The sequence below is a fragment of the Silene latifolia genome, chromosome Y, assembly GCF_048544455.1.
Source record: "Silene latifolia isolate original U9 population chromosome Y, ASM4854445v1, whole genome shotgun sequence".
Lineage (NCBI taxonomy): Eukaryota > Viridiplantae > Streptophyta > Magnoliopsida > Caryophyllales > Caryophyllaceae > Silene > Silene latifolia.
In genome coordinates, this window is record NC_133538.1 from 363,170,757 (window position 1) to 363,191,678 (window position 20,922).

General features: G+C 37.8%; 1 pseudogene; it reads right to left on the reverse strand.

Moving 5' to 3' along the window:
• The window catches only part of LOC141631742 (granule-bound starch synthase 1, chloroplastic/amyloplastic-like), a 32,405-nt pseudogene extending 12,008 nt beyond the window's left edge, over nucleotides 1–20,397 (reverse strand).
• Between the last annotated feature and the right edge of the window lie 525 nt (nucleotides 20,398–20,922).

Here is a 20,922-nt window from a genome sequence, read left to right on the forward strand (position 1 = left end):
ACTAATCAGGCCTCCACAAAATCAATTTCTTTAGAACAACTAACTTCCTTATTTAACCACTAGTGACAACACTACGACGCCACCATCTTTCATGTAACTACTCTCTTACCATCACCTCTAAATATAACAATTCATTTCCTCTCCTGGTTATCACCCCAAATAACGAACATTAAATCCAACAACAAAATTTACCTCAACAATCATCCAGCCTTTATCCTTGATTATATAATCATCTACCTCACCACCATAGCCTCCTACCGCACAAACACTCTACCAACTTCCCACTCCTTTAAATCCTCAAACTCAAGTCTGACAAGTCGTCCTGTAATTTATATACATACTCCTCTAACTCATGCCCTCATGGTAGCATCACACCAGTCCATGTTGTCTGACTTTCATGTCTCCTAATCCTTGTTAACGTTCAATCAACTTACCATCATCCTTCTCTTTCCATTACTTCTGAAATCAAATTCTATTAGCCTATGTCATTATTTCTCATTCATTTTTTATCAACAATCCTTCTCATCACACTTTCCACTCATACTCTCCACCGATAGACCCACCCACTCAATGATTTTTCCTTAATCCATTACATCTTCTTCTAATAGTCCTAGATAACCAAGCTTCACTTCATCCCGTGACCTCCCAAATGATTATACACTAGGCTCACCTTCTAGTAATATAAATCTCCATAACAACTACTATATACAAATCCTTATTGCGGCATCCCTCGATCTAAGCTCTCTAGACACCATTTTCATCTCTTTACCCAACATCGTCACCATCATCTTTCTCCAGAAATCACTATATATCCTAAGTTACCATGATTTTCACATCCCTCATTTCAACTTTTGTTTCTAACATTCCTCGAATTTACATTACCGCTCTATCTTCACTTGACCATATACAATCATCACTACACCACTTAAGTCAACGACTAATTCACTCACCATAGCTCACAGAATGTGCTCCTCATCTCAATAACTCGTCAAATTCACTTATTCTTTCCACTATCCATCACAATCCCGTATACTGATGTCCTCTCTACCCAACCCTATCCTTCTTAAGCCGGCATTCTCCACATCATAGTAGCTGGTAACTTACGTATCAAGACCGTCGCATACATAAAGAATGCTTTAAGACCCAAAACAAATTCGTGCACGTACCCTACGACTCAAAACAAATGTAAGAACATAGCCACCAACTTATAATGACCGCCAAACGAGGTACTCGGTCGAGTACATGGCATACTAGGTCGAATACATGATACTCGGTCGAGTAACTATATTACTCGGCCGAGTTTTCGACTCCAGAAGCTAACCCAATTGTCGTAGCAGGATTACTCGGTCGAGTATTGGGAATACTCGGCCGAGTAGCCCTTACTCGGTCGAGTATTACTTTACTCGGTCGAGTACCAACACAGTTCTCAGCATCGTTCAGTTTTCGTAAAACAGTCATATCTCACTCGTTACTTTGTCATTTTGGGCGTGTGACCTATCGTTAGAATCTTAAGAAGACAAGTTATCACCTCCAATTGGAATCACAGCAATATAATTTTTAGAACTAGACTTATGACAGTTTTAAGACAACCCTTCCATAATCGGTTTTCATACAAATCAATTTTTCTTAACAAAACAACTTAAACATGAATAAAGCAAACAATAACGACCCAATACTTCAAGAAAACCGGTACATAGGTGAACCTTTATCATACCCGCATGAAAATTAAACACAACATTCATGTATATAAACGTATGACCGTAACCACATGCTACTACCAACAACCAAACATTAACATCATCATGTTCATATGCACATGTACCACTACCATACTTCATGCTCAAGATCGTATTAAACAGGTAACATGATCAACATACTTCATGCTCAAGATCTATCATATACGAATTCACAATCCACCTCTCATATACTACCATGTTCCATCACTTTCACCATTTCATCCAACCATTTCACAAAATTCAAGTTACAAGTACTACACATATATGACTCGACATACAGCAGTTTCCAAGAATCCCCCATGTGACCGGTTAGAGATCGTAAGGGCCTCAGTGCGACTTCGGGATGTCTCCCAAGTCTTTGCGGTAGCTCCAAACAACTCTCCCCGGGTTCATTTTATTTAGACTCCCTAAGTTCATTGGGTTCATTAGTTTTAAATGCCAGAATCATCGCTCTGATACCACTGTGTAACACCCCCACATACCAAGGTGCCTTACCAGGACCACCCTAGCATGAGAGACTGTCACCATCTCGGTTTTTCGAGGTTAGTATATCAAAGTTACCATTCCAAAACAACATTTATTAAAGTGTATAGAGTTAACGATTACATTATCTCAAACCAACTCAAAAGAAAAGTATTAAGATCTCAATATAACGGAAATCAAAGACGGCTAAACTCGTAACAGCGGAAGCTAGACTCGAGTGATGACTCCCCCGGACCGCCCCGTAGCTAAACGACTGCATCACCCGTCATAATCTGCTCACCATCCCCGAATGGATCACCACAGATTTTACAAAACAACAACGGGGTCAGTTACTGAATAATTAAAGTAAGATAAGTACAACAAGACAACCAGCTGATCAACAACCATCTCCGTCTCCCGTTCTCACACAACAACCGACTACACACTGAAGTGTGTAGCCCTGCCAGATTGCCCATCGCAACAGATAATCCTCGCCGCCAGTGGGGGACCGCAGCCAATCCCCACCTAAGCCCCGCTCATCAACGAGCGATAACCCTGTCCATTAATGTGCACATCCCCTCATGTGGTGGGTTCCACATAGGGCAAAACTAGGGCGTGAAGCCACTCCCGCAAGTGACTCCACTCAGCCGAGGACGCACCTCGTGAACCATCATCATCTTCATCAATCATCACAACACCAACACCAACTCCAATACTCTAACAACGAGATAAACAGATAAACAATCGTACAACAATCACAATACCACATCAATCTTAATTCAATTAAATAGTAAAATTGAGTAGGGAAACCCTACCTTAGCACAACTGCAAGAGACACAAGCAAGCGATCTAGAACGGCTCCTCTATGAAGTCCTCGCCTAACAACAATCACATAATAAGAATCACCATATGCAAAACCCCATTTTCCCAAATCACAATTAAAGCCAAACCCTAAAATATTAATCAACAAATTATAGCAATAAGGACTTACCGACGATAGAACAAGGGATGAATGCACTTGCTAACGATCACACACACAAGGGAGAGATTTGGAGAGGATTAGAGCGTCGTTGAATGATAAGATTTTGTAAAAGTGTAATTAGAAACTGATAATCGCGTTAATATAACTCTAATCATTTCCAAATCAAACCGCAATAAAAACACCCGTCAGACCGGATACTCGGTCGAGTACAGAGTATACTCGGCCGAGTATTACTGGGCAGTAAACTTTCCAGGAAACACGACACCCCTTACTCGACCGAGTAGGCCATACTCGGCCGAGTACCAGGCTTAGGAAAACCGTAGAGTTACAGTTAAGATGGCTGAACATAAAGAACTTCAACCTTATTATGATTCTAACTGGCCGAATTACTTTTTCAATACAAAGTAGAATTTGAAACCATGACAAATATTAAATTATTTTAATTTTATACATTAAATTATTAATATTAGAAATATTTGGGATATTACAATCTTTCTCTCTTAAAATGAACTTCGTCCCCGAAGTTCGAATTTAAACATAAAAAGAAAAGTTGAAAATTGAAGTAGTATTACAATCCACCTATCTTAAAAACAAAGTTCGTCCCGAACTTAGCTAAATCAGCGGGATCTTAATCCCTAAATAAAACACAATTATAAAACTAGATACGATTCTAAACTACAACGAGGAAGGCCAATCATTGTAGCTACAACGCTCGCTAGCTCACACGTCTTCACCCCCAAGAAGCAACACTATCGCATGTCATTCATGTAAACATGAACGCCATAGTGAGTGGGGAGTAACTCAAGGTTCTCCCAGCCATATTATATCAAAACAAACATAATTAAGAACGGAACTAAGGCAAGACAAGATAAATACAATAATAAGGATAACTTGACATGAGAAGACAAGAATGAACATTAAACATGTATATCTGTTGGAGCTTGTGTCCTCCACAAATTAGTGTGATAACATTTGTAAATCTCTTACAGGTTCACAAGGGTATACTTCGTATTTTAATCAGTTGATTAACGATTACCTAATAACGGTTGGCTTGCTAGAAAGTTTGACGTTATTATCATACAGATGGTGGTGATCAACTGGTCCCTAAAGGTCACACCTATAGGATGTGTTTGAGAGATTTGATTATAGAAATATAATCACATTGATGCCTTATATGACTAAACAGTTAGTCAATGTGTTGATGAGACAATTATTTAATGAAGATTAAATAATATTAATTGAGACAATATAACTGTCAATTCGTAAATTGAATATAATAAGTTATATTTAATTAAATGTATATAATGTTAGCTTGGACGAATTAATCTGTTAATTCGTAATTAAATGTAATCGGTTATATTTAATATCAACAAGATGAATGTGTCATATTGGTAATAGTGAGGATACTCAAACCAAGAGGTCATGGGTTCGATCCTCACTAGATGACAATTTATCTTTAACACATTTATACATTTTTTGAATAACCGAAAATAAGGATTTTAATCCTTATTTTTTCGGTTCATATGGGCCGATTTTTGGAAAAAGAAAATCAACCCTATTTCTCCATATACTCGGTTATAAGGAGAGTTAGTTTTTTTTTTTTTTTTTTTTTCTAAACCTAATTTTTGCTCATCATTTTCTCTCATCAGAAAATCACACAAATAAACCCTGATTTTTACAGAAAATTGGGGATCTCATTCTAGCAATTTGAGGGGCATTTCTCGGAGCATCTTGGGTGCAACTGATAGGAGAATATCATTGCGATATTGTTCATAGGCCATAAAAGCTAGGACCGAAGGTTATTTCTTAATCCTTTACGATTTTGTTTATGCAATTTATTTTATGACTAGTTATCATCACTTTATAATTCATTATAATCCTTAAATATAAAGGGATGCATACAATAATAAATCCCACAAGAGGTATCAGAGCCAAGGCCACGAATTTTAATTTTGATGATTCTCATAAAATTGTTTGTAAACAATAATTAGGGTTTGCGAAAAAATATAATCGGCTGGAATTTTTTTTTGAGTCGTGGAATTTTTTTTTTCCGTTTCCGTTACTGTTCACGGATGAACAGTATTTTTTTAAAAAAAAAAAAAATCTGTTTTTTTCTTTCTTCCGGGTTCTCCTGAAAAACCGATTAAAGTTTTTTGCGGCTGTTTTTGTTTATGCCGATTTGAAAAGCATCCGAGAAAAGAAATTTTTTTTCTGTTACTGTTCACGTGGTTACTGTTCACAGAGGACAGATTTAAAAAAAAAAAAAAATTGTCTTGTTTCGGTTTTTACAGATAAAACCGTGTACAAAATAAGGAAAGCTGTTTTCTGTCTGTTTTTAGTTTAGCCGTGCTGAAATTATAAAAATAAAAATCTTGTTTTTTTTACTGTTCAGCCGAGACCAAAAAGAAAAAAAAGGATTTTGTTTTTTTTGTTTTGGCAAATTTTGTTTATACATTAAATTTATAATGTATGATAATTTTTGTGAAGCGGTTCACAAAATTTAAAGATACCTAATTATTTTAAAGCAGTTTAAAATATTGATGGATTAAATTCATATTACAAGTTTAATATGAATTAAGTTTGAAATTAATGTGATTAATTGAGGAATTGTCACTTAATTTGTTAATTTAAATATGTGGTTTGGATAAAATTAATCAACATAATTAAGAAATTATGTCATGTATGTTTAATTTATTTTTAGTTGATGCATTTTATTTTTGTTGAATGAATCGTTGAATGAATTTATTTATGTATTTTTGCAATCGGTTGTAATTATTAATACTTAGTGTGGCTTTAGTCAAATTATGTTTTCGTAATGAAGGAAACATAATTTTTATGTAATTATGAGATCTCGTATCTCTCTTTATTTTTTCTTTAGTTTTGGGTTTTGAAATTAGAATGTAATAAATAGGTTTATTATGTAATTTGTTTATTGTAATTTCAAAGAAGACTAAAGATGGAGATTGGAGCTCACTCCCGCTACATGGATCAAGATGGAACATCGAGACAAGCTTCTCGGGTCCAAGGATGGATTCCAAACTTGTATTTAATGTTCATTTTGATAGGATAGGCCACACTAGGACTTTATTATTGTTTTTACGTTTTCATTCCTATTGCTTTTCATTCACATGATAGTTTATGCATCATATTCCGCCTAAACCAAACCACCTACTACTAAAATGCATGAAAATTGACTCATATAGAATGTATGTTAGTTTTCATGGACATACAGATATCATATATTCATTAAGCCATCACCTTAGTTTATTCATTCTCGCATGCTAGATATTAGTTCACTTAAAATGAATCTAAATTAAGTTGATGGGATCTTCCTCTAAAACGGAAATTGAGATTAGTCTTTATAAGGGCAAACAACTATGAATCCCTTCTTCGTCGGTAGGCATAATATGACCCCTTCTACGTTGGGTAAGTAGTTGTGTTGACTTAGTTTACCTCAACATCATAGTCCGAAGAGTTTCTCGTGATTATAATGGACTAAAGATAGAATTTGCAGAAATTTATCGACCAAGAATTCTAACGGTAGAATTAGCTAAAAGGTTGGCTTATCAATTTACGATAATTGAGTCTTGGGATCATTTATATAATTCTTGAGGGAGGTCAATTGTATAAATGTTTTGAGTCTTCGCGTTATGACATTAGTTCATTAGACTTAAAATTATAAACGATGCACATGCTTATTATTTTTATTCTTCTTCTCGCAGTATAGAACACGATTAATTTGATAATACTGTTACAACTAAATGACTGGAAATAACGCAATCCCAATGCCTAGTGCCACACTTGATCGCGAGTCCTGGCTGAAAGCTTTCATGGACCACATGAATCGACCACGCGATCAAGAATGATGGGTCCAACTTTGCGGACTGGGAGGCGGCACTACGGAATGCTGCCATTGCTGACGGTAAGCTCAAGTTCTTAACTGAGCCAATACCGGTCAACCCAGGCCCCAATGTAGGAATCAACGAGTCACTCGCTTATAGTGACTTCGTTATGGAAGCGGGTGCGATAAAGAACGTACTCATCTTTGCAATGAAAACCAATTTGCAGAGACGCTTCATTGCTCAGGGTGCAAACAAGATTTTCACCACGCTCACTAACGTTTCTCAAAGGCACCGAGAATCATTACTTATGAGCATACCTGTCGCTTCTTTGATGCGAAACTCCGGAAGGGCCAACCGGTTAGCCGACACATTCTTCACATGATTGAGAATGTCGAGAAGCTGGAGGCACTTGATTGTAAAATCAGTGAGAGCATTGTCATAGACCGAATGCTTCATTCTCTTCACGATGGTTTTGCCCTTTTCAGGGCGAACTACTACATGAATGACTTGAAAAAGAGTCCTCATGAGCTACACTCCCTTCTCGTACAGACCTAGAAGGATATGAAATTGAGTGGGAGTGTGAAGCAGGATGTTCTCACGATTTTCAACAAGGGTAAAGGTAAGGGCAAGACTCATGGCGACCTAACTGTAGGTGAGCCAAAGTTTAAGAAGCCAGGAAACGGTAAGAGTGGGCCCGGTGAGACTAGTGGCTCACAGGGCATGGCAAAGAGCAAGGGCGGTGACATTGAGTGCCACCATTGTCACAAGACTGGACATTGGAGGAGGAATTGTCCCGTGTACCGTGAGGACATCAAAGTAGGCCGCGTCGTTCCTGTTGGTATGTCATCTTATATTCATATGATTGAGATTAACCATACATGTTTCGGAACTTGGGTACTTGATACTGGTTGTGGTTCTCATCTGTGTAATAATTTGCAGGACCTAAAGAACATCATACCTCTCGAAAAGGGTGATGTGGACCTGCGAGTCGGGAATGGAGCACGAGTTGCTGCAGTCTCGAAGAATCCAACTCCCTAGTGGTTTTGAGTTATTTTATATAACTGTTACTATGTACCCAGTTTATCTAAGAACATTATTTCTATTTTCGTACTCGATATAGACGGTTTTGCATTTTTAATAAAGGATAATACCTGTGGTTTCTTTTTAATGAAATGATTTATGGCAAAGCAGTTTACATGAATGGAATTTACATCTTAGATCAAACCACGGAAGTATTACACGTGAATAATAAGAAATTAAAGATTGGTGACAAAGATCAAACCTATCTATGGCATTGTCGAATGGGACACATAAATGAGAAACCCGTGAAGAAACTCGTCGATAATGGGACTATTCCCGCATTCGAATTTTCTACATATGACACGTGTGAATCATGTCTCATTGGCAAAATGACTCGAATTTCCTTCAAAGGTGTTGGAATGCGCGCTAGTGACCTATTAGGACTCATACATACTGATGTTTGTGACCCTATGTCAATTACCGCTAGAGATGGCTATAGATATTTTATCACTTTCACGGACGATTTGAGTAGATACGGATATGTCTACTTAATGAAGCATAAAAGTGAGTCCTTTGAGAAATTCAAGGAATACCAGAACAGGGTTGAAAACCAACTGGGTAGAAAGGTTAAAGCACTCCGTTCAGATCGGGGTGGCGAATATCTTTCAAATGAGTTTTATCAACACCTTAAAGACTGTGGAATCGTTTTGCAGTTAACTCCACCTGAAACACCTCAATTAAATGGTGTGTCCGAACGGAGAAATTGAACCTTACTTGATATGGTTCGATCCATGATGAGTCACACGGTAGTGCCTGATTCATTATGGGGTTTTGCTCTTTTGTCAGCTGCTCTTATACTTAACCGAAGTCCGACTAAAGCTGTCGACAAGACTCCATATGAAATGTGGAAGCGAACGGTCCCTAACTTGTCCTTTTTTCGGGTTTGGGGCTGCGAGGCTTATGTCAAGTGGAGACACGAGGATAAGCTCGTCCCGCGATCGGTCAAGACATACTTTATAGGTTATCCAAAAGGAACATTTGGTCATTACTTCTATTCGCCTACCGAACATCGAGTTTTTGTTGCGGCAAGTGCGACGTTCTTAGAGAAAGAATTTCTCGAGAACAAGACGAGTAATAGAACCTTCGAGCTGTCGGAGATTCCAGAACCAACAACTGAGGAACGGATGGAGGAAGTTTTTCCTCCAACTGATGACACGGTTCATATTCCTGAGGAACCTAGGAGGTCGGGTAGAGTCTCTAATCCTCCGGACAGATACATTGGTATGGTCGAGGAGAATGACGTTTTACTCCTTGAGAGTAATGAACACGCTACCTATAAAGGTGCTATGGCCTGTTCCGACTCAAAGCTATGACTCGAAGCCATGCAATCCGAGATGGACTCCATGTATGAGAATAACGTATGGGATCTAGTTGATTTACCTAATAAGGTACAACCTCTACAGTGTAAATGGCTTTACAAAATAAAGCATTCTGTAGACGCGCAACCAGATACCTATAATGCACGACTTGTGGCAAAAGGTTTCACTCAAGTGCACGGATTGCATTATGATGAAATTTTTGCACCCGTAGTCATGTTACGTTCCATTCGGATAATCTTAGCGATTTCCGCATTTCATGACTATGAAATTTGGCAAATGGATGTGAAAATCACCTTCTTAAACGGTTATTTGGAGGAAGAGTTGTACATGGTGCAACCCGAAGGTTTCATAGATCCTGAACATCCTAAGAAAGTATGCAAGCTTAAGCGTTCCATTTATGGACTTAAGCAAGCTTCTCGGAGTTGGAATCATCGTTTCGACCAGGTGATAAAAGAGTATGGTTTCACTCGATCGGTCGAAGAACCATGCTTATATATCAAGTCAAGTGGGAGCAAGATTGTATTCTTGATATTGTATGTTGATGACAAACTCTTGATTGGGAATGACATTCCTCTCCTATCTTCGGTTAAAGAAAGGCTGAAGAACCATTTCCAGATGAAAGATCTGGGTGAGGCACAACGCATTTTGGGAATTTGTATCTACCGAGATAGATCACGACGGACGTTCTCACTAAGTCAGGAGTCTTATTTGGATAAGATTCTTGAGAGGTTCAGCATGACCAACTCCAAGAAGGGGAACCTTCCAATGACGTCTGGGATGCAGTTGAGCAAGTCTTAGTCACCCACGACGCCTGAAGGGATTGAGCGCATGAGTCGTGTTCCTTATGCATCTGCAATAGGATCAATCATGTATGCCATGATATGCACACGTCCAGACGTGTCATATGCATTGAGTATAATGAGTCGGTACCAAAAGAATCCAGGTGAAACACACTGGATAGCTGTTAAAAATATCCCCAAGTACCTACGGAGGACTAAGGATAGGGTATTGACTTATGGAGGCGATACTAAGCTATGCGCAATTGGTTGCGCAGATGCTAGCTTCCAAACGGATCGAGATGATTAGAAATCTCAGTCTAGATTCGTTTTTACTCTTAATGGTGCAGCGGTCAGCTGGAATAGTTCCAAACAGGAAGTTGTAGCAGATTCTACAACTGAGCCATTGAAATATGATAAGCATGGAGGGCACGTTATTTTCATGAGAATTAAATGTGTACCTGAGTTATAGTAGTTGATTATGAATTCGATACGTTATCTTTTTCATATACTATTTATAACTTCATCGTTTTAATATAATATTTTATTTTTCATGTGGATTGTACTAACAACTTTGAACGCCACAAAGTGAACTGAATTACATTATATTTTGTTTGGTCCGTAATCGCCTACAAGAGCTGATAACTCTGGCTATTATATTGTGCAGTCAATTGATGGTGGATTCAACGAGCCATAAGTCAAACTGTTGACTGATCGATCACAAATGCGAGATTATAACGATACCTCTTAGGACAAATTTTTGTGACAACGTAATGGAGTCCTAAATGTTTAAAACATTCGGTGCCAGGTTGTGGATAGGACATCTATTGTGTTCCTAGAGTCGATTCTTTTGACTATCGACTGTCTCTTGAGATTAACGCAGTTTTTGGGTGACTTTGGTTTCTTTCTCACGGTCTGCCGTAACTGGAGGCTAAGTAGATTTTTTCTGGGTCATTTCATACTGTGCTTACATCGGCAGGATTCGAGTTGAGGAAAATATCCAACCCTTATCAGGTATAGTTATTTCTCAGCGCCACTCGAGGAGTTGTAACTGAAATGCATGGCCATGCTCGAATGTTGATTCGTTTATCAGTTAAGTTACTCTCTAGTCGGGGAAACCACTCTTGATAATGATCGCTTGTAAAATACGACCTTTGTGAATACGGATTTGCAAATTGTTTTACATTGAGTGGGAGAAATTTTAGGATATGAGAATCGGTTATCGCACATACACTTGTGAGGACAAGTGGGAGTTTGTTGGAGCTTGTGTCCTCCACAAATTAGTGTGATAACATTTGTAAATCTCTTACAGGTTCACAAGGGTATACTTCGTATTTTAATCAGTTGATTAACGATTACCTAATAACGGTTGGCTTGCTAGAAAGTTTGACGTTATTATCATACAGATGGCGGTGATCAACTGGTCCCTAAAGGTCACACCTATAGGATGTGTTTGAGAGATGTGGTTATAGAAATATAATCACATTGATGCCTTATATGACTAAACAGTTAGTCAATGTGTTGATGAGACAATTATTTAATGAAGATTAAATAATATTAATTGAGACGATATAACTGTCAATTCGTAAATTGAATATAATAAGTTATATTTAATTAAATGTATGTAATGTTAGCTTGGACGAATTAATCTGTTAATTCGTAATTAAATGTAATCGGTTATATTTAATATCAACAAGATGAATGTGTCATAGTGGTAATAGTGAGGGTATTCAAACCAAGAGGTCATGGGTTCGATCCTCACTAGATGACAATTTATCTTTAACACATTTATACATTTTTGAATAACCGAAAATAAGGATTTTAATCCTTATTATTTCGGTTCATATGGGCTGATTTTTGGAAAAACAAAATGAACCCTATTTCTCCATATACTCGGTTATAAGGAGAGTTAGGTTTTTTTTTTTTTCTAAACCTAATTTTTGCTCATCATTTTCTCTTATCAGAAAATCACACAAATAAACCCTGATTTTTACAGAAAATTGGGGATCTCATTCTAGCAATTTGAGGGGCATTTCTCGGAGCATCTTGGGTGCAACTGATAGGAGAATATCATTGCGATATTGTTCATAGGCCATAAAAGTTAGGACCGAAGGTTATTTCTTAATCCCTTACGATTTTGTTTATGCAATTTATTTTATGACTAGTTATCATCACTTTATAATTCGTTATAATCCTTAAATATAAAGGGATGCATACAATAATAAATCCCACAATATCGACATGCATAACTTAATATCAGAAGACAAGAATGGACAATAAGCATATATGTCAACATATGTAGTTGATATGATAAAACAAGAATGAACAATAAATATACATGGCAACATGAATGGCTTGATATGAGAAGGCGACAATGAACATTTATCATACATCTCTTGGGATCACAAAAGCATAGGATACGAAAAGAAAGTATACACACGGCTTAGTCAACACAAGAATGACTACAATGGTAAACGGCATATGCAAACAACCAAAACTATCCAAGACTTTTACTTCTCTAGATTCAATTCCTCCCGGTAGGACGACGATAACATAATACGGCCCTAGTCTAAACCTGGCCAGACTCCCGGAATGAACGTTTCCCGATTCAACATACGATAAACGTTTTTTTAGATACCCGGTATTTTTCGAATCCCAAACAAACACCCGATGATTATCGGACTACAACATGCTTTGGAATTGCTACATTTGATCGACGGTTTATATAACAACACATCGGACAACTCAAAAAACGATTTCAAAAATGAAATTTTTTTTCAAAACATTTCAAAAATACTTGGATTATTTTATGCATGACGACGGGGTCACAATGACACTAACTAGAGTCAAAACCGACACCGGACCAAAAACCGACTCAAAATTCAAATCCTGACTCCAACAACGAGTCAAACCAAGTGAAACACAAAAAACAAACCTCACAATGCTTCCATGCTAAGTATACCCGGAATACATGATGGTCAAGTACAACAATCATATCCTACAAAACATATGATAGAACAAACCACAAATTCAAATGCGTGATAGTGACAAGACAACTCGAAGACCTGCGGACATGCTCGCGCCTCTTTAAGCAGCTTTTGCAGCTTTTACAGCCACGTCGCCCAAAACGCACACCACCAAACAAATCCTCTATAAATACCCCTCAAATGCCACCATTTCAAGGTACGCGAGAGTCCGCCCCCTTCTTTTCTCCCTTAAAATTCTAGACCTCGAATTCTTGAATCAACAACCGACACGTATTTTCGACCTACTGATTGAAAATACGAGCCTTACACATCTTTTGGTACCGTCATCGTGCATTAAATCACTTGGCTTACCACTTCGACCAACTACACCATCACTAAAGCAAAGCAACACTCCATATTTCACATAAACGGTTTTAAATCGAGTTTTTCGACTAACGAGTTTTTACACTTTGTCGATTTCTCGTCAAGCAACCTAGCATGTAAGTATAAGGGTGTAATTAATCCTCTTCTTTCATATTCTTTTTATCTATTTTTATGACTTTAACATGATAAAACATGCATAACATAATCCAAATTACATATTGATCGAGCCAAAACCGAGTTTTGACCTGAGGCAAAAGCTCCTAGTCACAACTAGGTACCTCGCGCCTCTTATGGCACCCTAGGCCAGAACTCAAATGTGTTTAAGTTCGTCTTTCCTCTATTTCACTTCTTATTTGCAATCGGTTTTTATCATTTCAAATATTTTATGATGAGCATTTTTAACCATGGATTATATTCACCCTTAGTTCCATATACCATCACGGTTTAATCCGTGATTAGGTGATAATATTTGGTTAATTACCTTTTTAAAGGGTATTTTAAAGCCCTCTTATTCATTTGTTTACATTTGAAAAAAAAAACATATTAGTCATACATGGATAATTATCCTTGGTTCTACATACCATGTCGGTTTAACCCGAGTACGATGATAAACTTCGATTAATTACAAAGAAATGAACTTAATATAATTAGTTCATATCAAGCATTTTTACACCTTTTTTTAAAACTATTCATGTCAAGCTTGCAAAACTAAACCCACATTGAATATTATCAAGACAATGATAATTATTCCGAGTCTCGTTCTTCATATTAGCACAAAAACGGTCTTAACGACCTTTTCAACAAAATTGGGTTTTAATACCCTTTTACAAACGATTTCAGAAACGTTTTCAACAACCAGAGACCCCCACCCCCCCCCCCTCCCCCCGCCCCCCTTCCCTTTGGGTCGTCACTGAGCTCGGGCCTAAACAGGCTGCCTAAACTCCAGTTTTCAAACCTGGGCAGACACCCTTGAATCGGCAACAGGCTCGCGCCTCAATGGCTGCCTGGCACTGCTCCTGTCCCATTTCTAGCACTCGTCCAGGATGATCCCGACTTCGGTTAACCCAAATACAAAGCGGATCAGATTGATAAGTTTGCATTTTACACTTTGCATTCTAAAACACTTTTTTTAAGACAAATAGATCATGTTAAGCACCATAAACCTAACTTGGTAAATGGATGTTCAATTTCCGTCTTGCATGCAAACCAACATTAAATCCAACTCGACATCAATTACTTGATATTTGGATAAACAACCAACGTAGCAAATCTCACATGTTAGGTTTAAACTTGTGGATTCACATTCATGCATTTAACCCGTTTTATCAACTTTTGCATTTAACCAACCAAGATCGATTAGTAGAGGTCGCTACCGCGGGTGGGATTGGGGTATCGATTAAAGAGCTTCCTAATACATACCCTCACCTCTTACTCAGAAACTTTGGATAGTGGATGACCTTATCCAGGGCGAACGAGAGTCATTCTAGCGATAGGATGCTAAAGAGGAACGATTCCTTATCTTTTGTACCTATGTCAAGCACCGCTTTTTGCTTCGTTTGACCGAAGTACAAAGTGGATTCGAACGGTTTCCAGGCATCCCATAACTGCTTGGTGGTGACTCCGAACATCTCTGCATTGTTTTGAGACCTTCACCGAGATGAAACCAACCGATCTAAAGCGATCCGGTCGAAAGCATTTCTACGACACCGAACGTGGCTTTCCGACTGCTCTATGTCCACGGATTGGTTTGGCGTGCAGATGGCCCATGTCCACAGATTGGCGACTGCGCTGGGAAAACTAGGACACTTGTGTCTTTTCTATCCGTAGATGGTGAAACTCGAACGAGGTCTTGGTTGGAGTGCATTAATTGATATTATGGTCATAAGACGGGTTCCTTGTCCGGGCCCACAACCTAACCTTTATCGACCGATTGGAACGTCCCTCGGAGTGAGTTTTCTCATCCCGACGTTTTGAATCCCGATTATGTCAAGCATACCATTGGCGTTACACCATTTTGTTTCACCAAAGAGCATTCACTTCCCACGTGCACGAGGCTAGGACACCAACCTTACACATTTTGTTTGAATTGGCATCTCCCTCGAAAATCGAGGATAGATCGCTTGGTGTGTAACCACCCTTATTAAGCCAAAATCCGTGTCAGCATTATGCACTATATATAATGAAATGTGAGTGTTTATGTGCTATGTGATCATAAGTCCTTCTATGTCATTTCCAAACTATCAAGACACCTTTTTGCGCCGTCATAATGGCCATTTCAAACCTCGGTCATTCGCCGACCGTTGCAAACCTTTTTCATGCCCTCGTAATGACGATTTTCAAACGCGGCTTTTACAGCCGTTTCAAAAACACCTTTTATGCGCCGTCATAATGGTCATTTCAAACCTCGGTCTTTCGCCGACCGTTGCAAACCTTTTTCATGCCGTCTTAATGACGATTTTCAAACCCGGTTTTTACAACAGTGTCAAAAAACACTTTTTTTGCGCCGTCATAATGGTCATTTGAAACCTAGGTCTTTCGTCAACCGTTGCAAAACTTTTTCATGCCGTTGTAATGACGATTTTCGAACCCAATTTTTACAAACGTTTCAAAAACACCTTTTATGCGCCGTCATAATGGCCATTTCAAATCTCGATCTTTCGCCGACCGTTACAAACCCTTTTCACGCCATCGTAATGACGATTTTCAAACCTTCATTAATGGAAAAAAACCCATATTACGTCAGTTGTAAAGGGCCTTTTCCGTCAGCTTTTAACTGACGTATATGGAGGGGACGTATTTGATATGCGTCAATTGTGAAACTGACGTAAAATGTTCAACATTTGCGTCAATTTTATCTTAAAAACCGACGCAATAAATCGCCATTTGCGTCAGTTCTGTCTGTCCATACAACTGACGCAATAAATATGTACAACTAACGCAAATAGTTGTTATTTGCGTCAGTTCTTTATAAAACCGATGCATTTTCTTTATATTTTTGCGTCATTTATTATAAGAACTGATGCATTTGATATTTTGTTATAGCGAAATTTCGTTTACCTCATTTGCATCATTTCATTCAAGATCAAATGCAATTTAATATATTTTTTTATACATAAATTTGCTACTTAAATTCCGGCACCATCTCCCCATAAAACAGACAATCCGGATACCAAAACTTAAAAACCTGCAACTAAAAATCTAACCAACCACTAATACATCACATGCATGTAAAACAATATTACATTTCATTCAACCAAACAAAGTTCCGAATACAATCCAATGTATAAATAATCCACAAACGTTTTAGTTACTAAGCTAATCAATACTAAATGTTCTCTAAACATCTAGTAAACTTACATAAAATAATATATCAATCCAAACTCGATGTCACAAACCTAACACAACTCAACGTTTCAACCGGACATACTCAAGTAGTCAATAGTGCTTGATCAGAGTAGTAGAAGAATATATAGATCACCTACAATCTCAAGGAGAAAAGTCAATTAGATATCATAAAAAAATTGATATAACTATATGTTTAAAATACCCTCCTCTAATGACAGACTAAGACATCATAACAAAAAATTCAGACTAACAAATTACATTATTTAATAAGGTATTCTCAAAGAAAAAATATGCAGGTGACGATACTCTAGTATACTCCAGTATACTCCCGTACTGACGGGTAAAAAATACCATTCTGAAGTAAAAGCATACGAATGGTCAACTGAAAAAAGTGAATAATCAAATTAATGGGAACCTTGTAATAGTGAAATGTGACAGAGACTTAAAAGTGACAAAGACTCCCGTAAAAGATTCCCGTATTCAATTTGACAGCCATTTTTGCAGCCCGGTTTATATAAGCTTCACCAGCTGCTCTTAATCCCTTAACCTCCTACCCATATTCATTGTCAATGTAACAGAACATGTTATCCATGTGAGAACTAATTCCCACAAAACCAAGTGAGAATTTTCTTCAATACTTCATCCTAAAACCTATAGATGAATACTTGTTGAATTCATGAAGCAACTTGACCTTTAACTTGGAAATTTATATCGGAGACTAAAAAGGCAAGGACTGAAAGGGAACTCCCCTCAAGGCCCTAGAAATATATATATAAATTGGCAAGTAAAATAGAGATAATAAAGGATACCTCTTGATCCTCCGCCGAAGACATTGCACATATGTTCGAGTGCTTCCTGTTCCCTACGATTCTTCTCCTCCTTAGAAACACCATCGCAAGGTGTAATATCACCAACTATTGCTGAAAGAATTTTGGGAAAGGCGATCAAAAGCAAGTTAAAATGATTAAATAGAAAAGAGAAATAAGTCGAAAATATATTGAAGATACAATTAGAAGAATAGTTACATAAAACAGGCCATGCCTTTTGTAACTCCCTAAATTCTACTTGTACAATAGCATACCCATCAATGAAGTCGAAAGAGCTCCGAAATTGGTCCGGAAAATTGAGAAGGGGGAAGTCCGCAAATGGAAACCTGCCTTGGTATGCTATCTTGTGAATGCAGAAGGCAACTTAACAAAAGTTGAACAATATTCAGGACCATGGAAGAATTAGTTGCATTACATGCATTTTTAATTTTTATTTCCGAGGTGACGGACAAACAAAAAGACGATAATGTAAGACCAACCCAGCTAACTTAAAACCTTATAAATATACCCATTAACCCACTAAAATACTAAAACAAAAGAATCTACCAATTATATGAGGCCCCGCCCTTCCCTCCCGCCATCACCAACTCAGTTTCGTTGATTATGATTTCTGTTTTAGAGACCTAATAGGAGTGAAAACTTACTTTAGCGCTCTGATATATGCCACGAGACTTGTAAATACTCTTCAAATAACAAGGAATTAAGGCAGTATGCCAGTCATTGGCAATTAAGACAACATCTTCACCTACAAAAGTAGGAAAATCAATCATGTCTTGCATAGTTGTATATAATCTTGCAGAGACTCCCGAACAAGATTTTGAACACAGAACCTACCATATACACCAGAGTAAAACGGATTGCTGTTAAGAGCAAGAACTCTAGGCGCTTCCAGAGCTGCCTAAAACCAGAAAAGATATCAATCTCTTGCCGAAGAAACATAAGATTGATAAGAATAATAATATGATTCTAGAGTTCAAGGGATTAAGCTCATCCAGCTGAATTTTTAATTTTTTTGTAACCGTTTTCAATTTAAAATGAAGCAAAAACCCAACTATTCATTGGCATTCGAAAATAATACAAGTATAGCAAAATAGTTCACTAAACTGTGTTTCTTATACCATGAAAATATCAGTCAATCACTACAATTTGATGTATGATTTGTATCATGGCCATTTTATCCACACAGAAGTAGGAATGTGTATAACCATCTCCCTTATCGAGGCATAGGCAAGATCCTTAAGGCACTTGACTAATATTTCTGTGTTTCCTATAAGGTTACAACTTCCTCCATGTGCCGGACTTTCTCGTCAAATAGATAATTTCTAGGTAACAAAAACTCAATTTGATACGCAAGCATTGCAAAATTGTCTCGAAAAGTCACCTGGCACAGAAGGCTGTAGCGGAGTTCATTATCCTCATAATCTTCACCAGCAATAGGACCATATACTATTGCTCCCGTTTTCCCCCAAACCTTATATATTCAAGTATAAGAGAATTGTCAGTTACCTATTGAAAACTCGCCACATATTTGTTTCAGTTTAAAACAGCAAGCCAAAGTGAAACATAGGACGAACCTTCTCCATAAATATTGGGTGGTCAACAAAGACACGGTCTACTTCCTGCTTGTAGCAATGAAACAACCGAACTAGTTCTGTTCTATCGCCAACTTTCACCTATAGATGGTAGAAAGTAAATGAGAACCGAAAAGGGAAGTAGAACTGCACAAATACTGTTTGAAGGAGAAACCAGATGAATTCTTAGGAATTATAGAAACATACTTAAATTGTAACACTTGTATCCCATCCATATTTGCATTGGTCGTACCCTGGAGCAATTGTCATAACTCGATGTCCATTTGCCTAACAATAAACAACAACGCCTTAGTCCTACAAAATTTAGGGTCTGCTAACACGAAAAATTTAGAGTAACTTTCATGGTGGGAAAATTTTACGGAGCTAATGATTAGCCTGTTTGGTAATGCTATGAATGTTGGTGTGTACGTCATGACCTCAGACAGTCAGACAAAATAAGCCCTCAATAATTATGACATGATAAAGAGATCATTCGGATTGAGCATGGTTATGGTCATTTGAGATGTCGTATACACTTCGAGTTTGTTAATTTTGTGTTTTGTGCTTCTTCCACGTGTGCCTTTAACTGGTCATATTGGATACAGGTCACTTTGGGTCAAGTTACTGTCGACTCAGTGGTTATAGATCTGGTCAATTGGATTATTTATGGTCATTCTAGGTTTTGTCAACAACAATTTTCGTATACTTTTAACTTAGACAATCCTATGTCTAATTCCAAATTACTCAGTCATTTGAAGTTCAGCTAAAGTCAATTTCAAGACTAGCAAAGTTCCGGAGAAATCATATACGGGTTATCCTATTCAGGTCTATATGAGGTCTTATACTCCAAAAATAGGCTACTCATGTGGGGTCAACTCACTATCAGCAAGTGTAATCAACATACAAAAATCATTCAAAGAACAAAAGACCTTACCGCTATAACCAGTGGCAAACCGCCGAGAGCATTACCAGGACCACCAGTTTTACTCCATGGCGGAACCTCAATACCGACAAAAATCACCCCATACCACTACCACACACAAGAGCTCCCCATGGTTGTCCATTTTTCATCTTTTGAGCATATCTTCTAGCTTGTCTAGAATTCATGGGAGATTAGTGTCGACGCTGGTGCATTGGTGAGTTTGCGACTGGGATCTTTGACAAGTATGCTGGTGGCCTTGATCGAGAAGTAGCTATAATCTCAACTACCCTGTTATAGCTTAACTAAGTCGGTTAGCTAGTTAGTTGTGATGAGTCAGCAAGTCTGTTAGTTTCTTACAAGTTGTTACAAGCCAGCTGTAAGTTGGTTAAAATAGGCTGTCAAAGAGGAGTTAGTTAGCATCTTGTCTATAAATACTCTCATGTAATCATTGTTTCAGGGCATTCAATACATAATTACATTTCCAATCTTCTCTCATCTCTTTCTCTCTCTACATTCTGTTACTCGAGCTTTCTCTTAGCTCCTGTAAACCGTCTCCGTTTAGTACTCGAATTACTTAGATTCCTGTACTATAACACTGGTATCAGTAGTCTTCGAATCCTGTGACCTTGTGCTTCAATGGCGAAAGGAAACAAAGAATCTGGGCCTGATTTGGATGAAAAATTAAAGTCTTTACAAGAACAAATTCAACA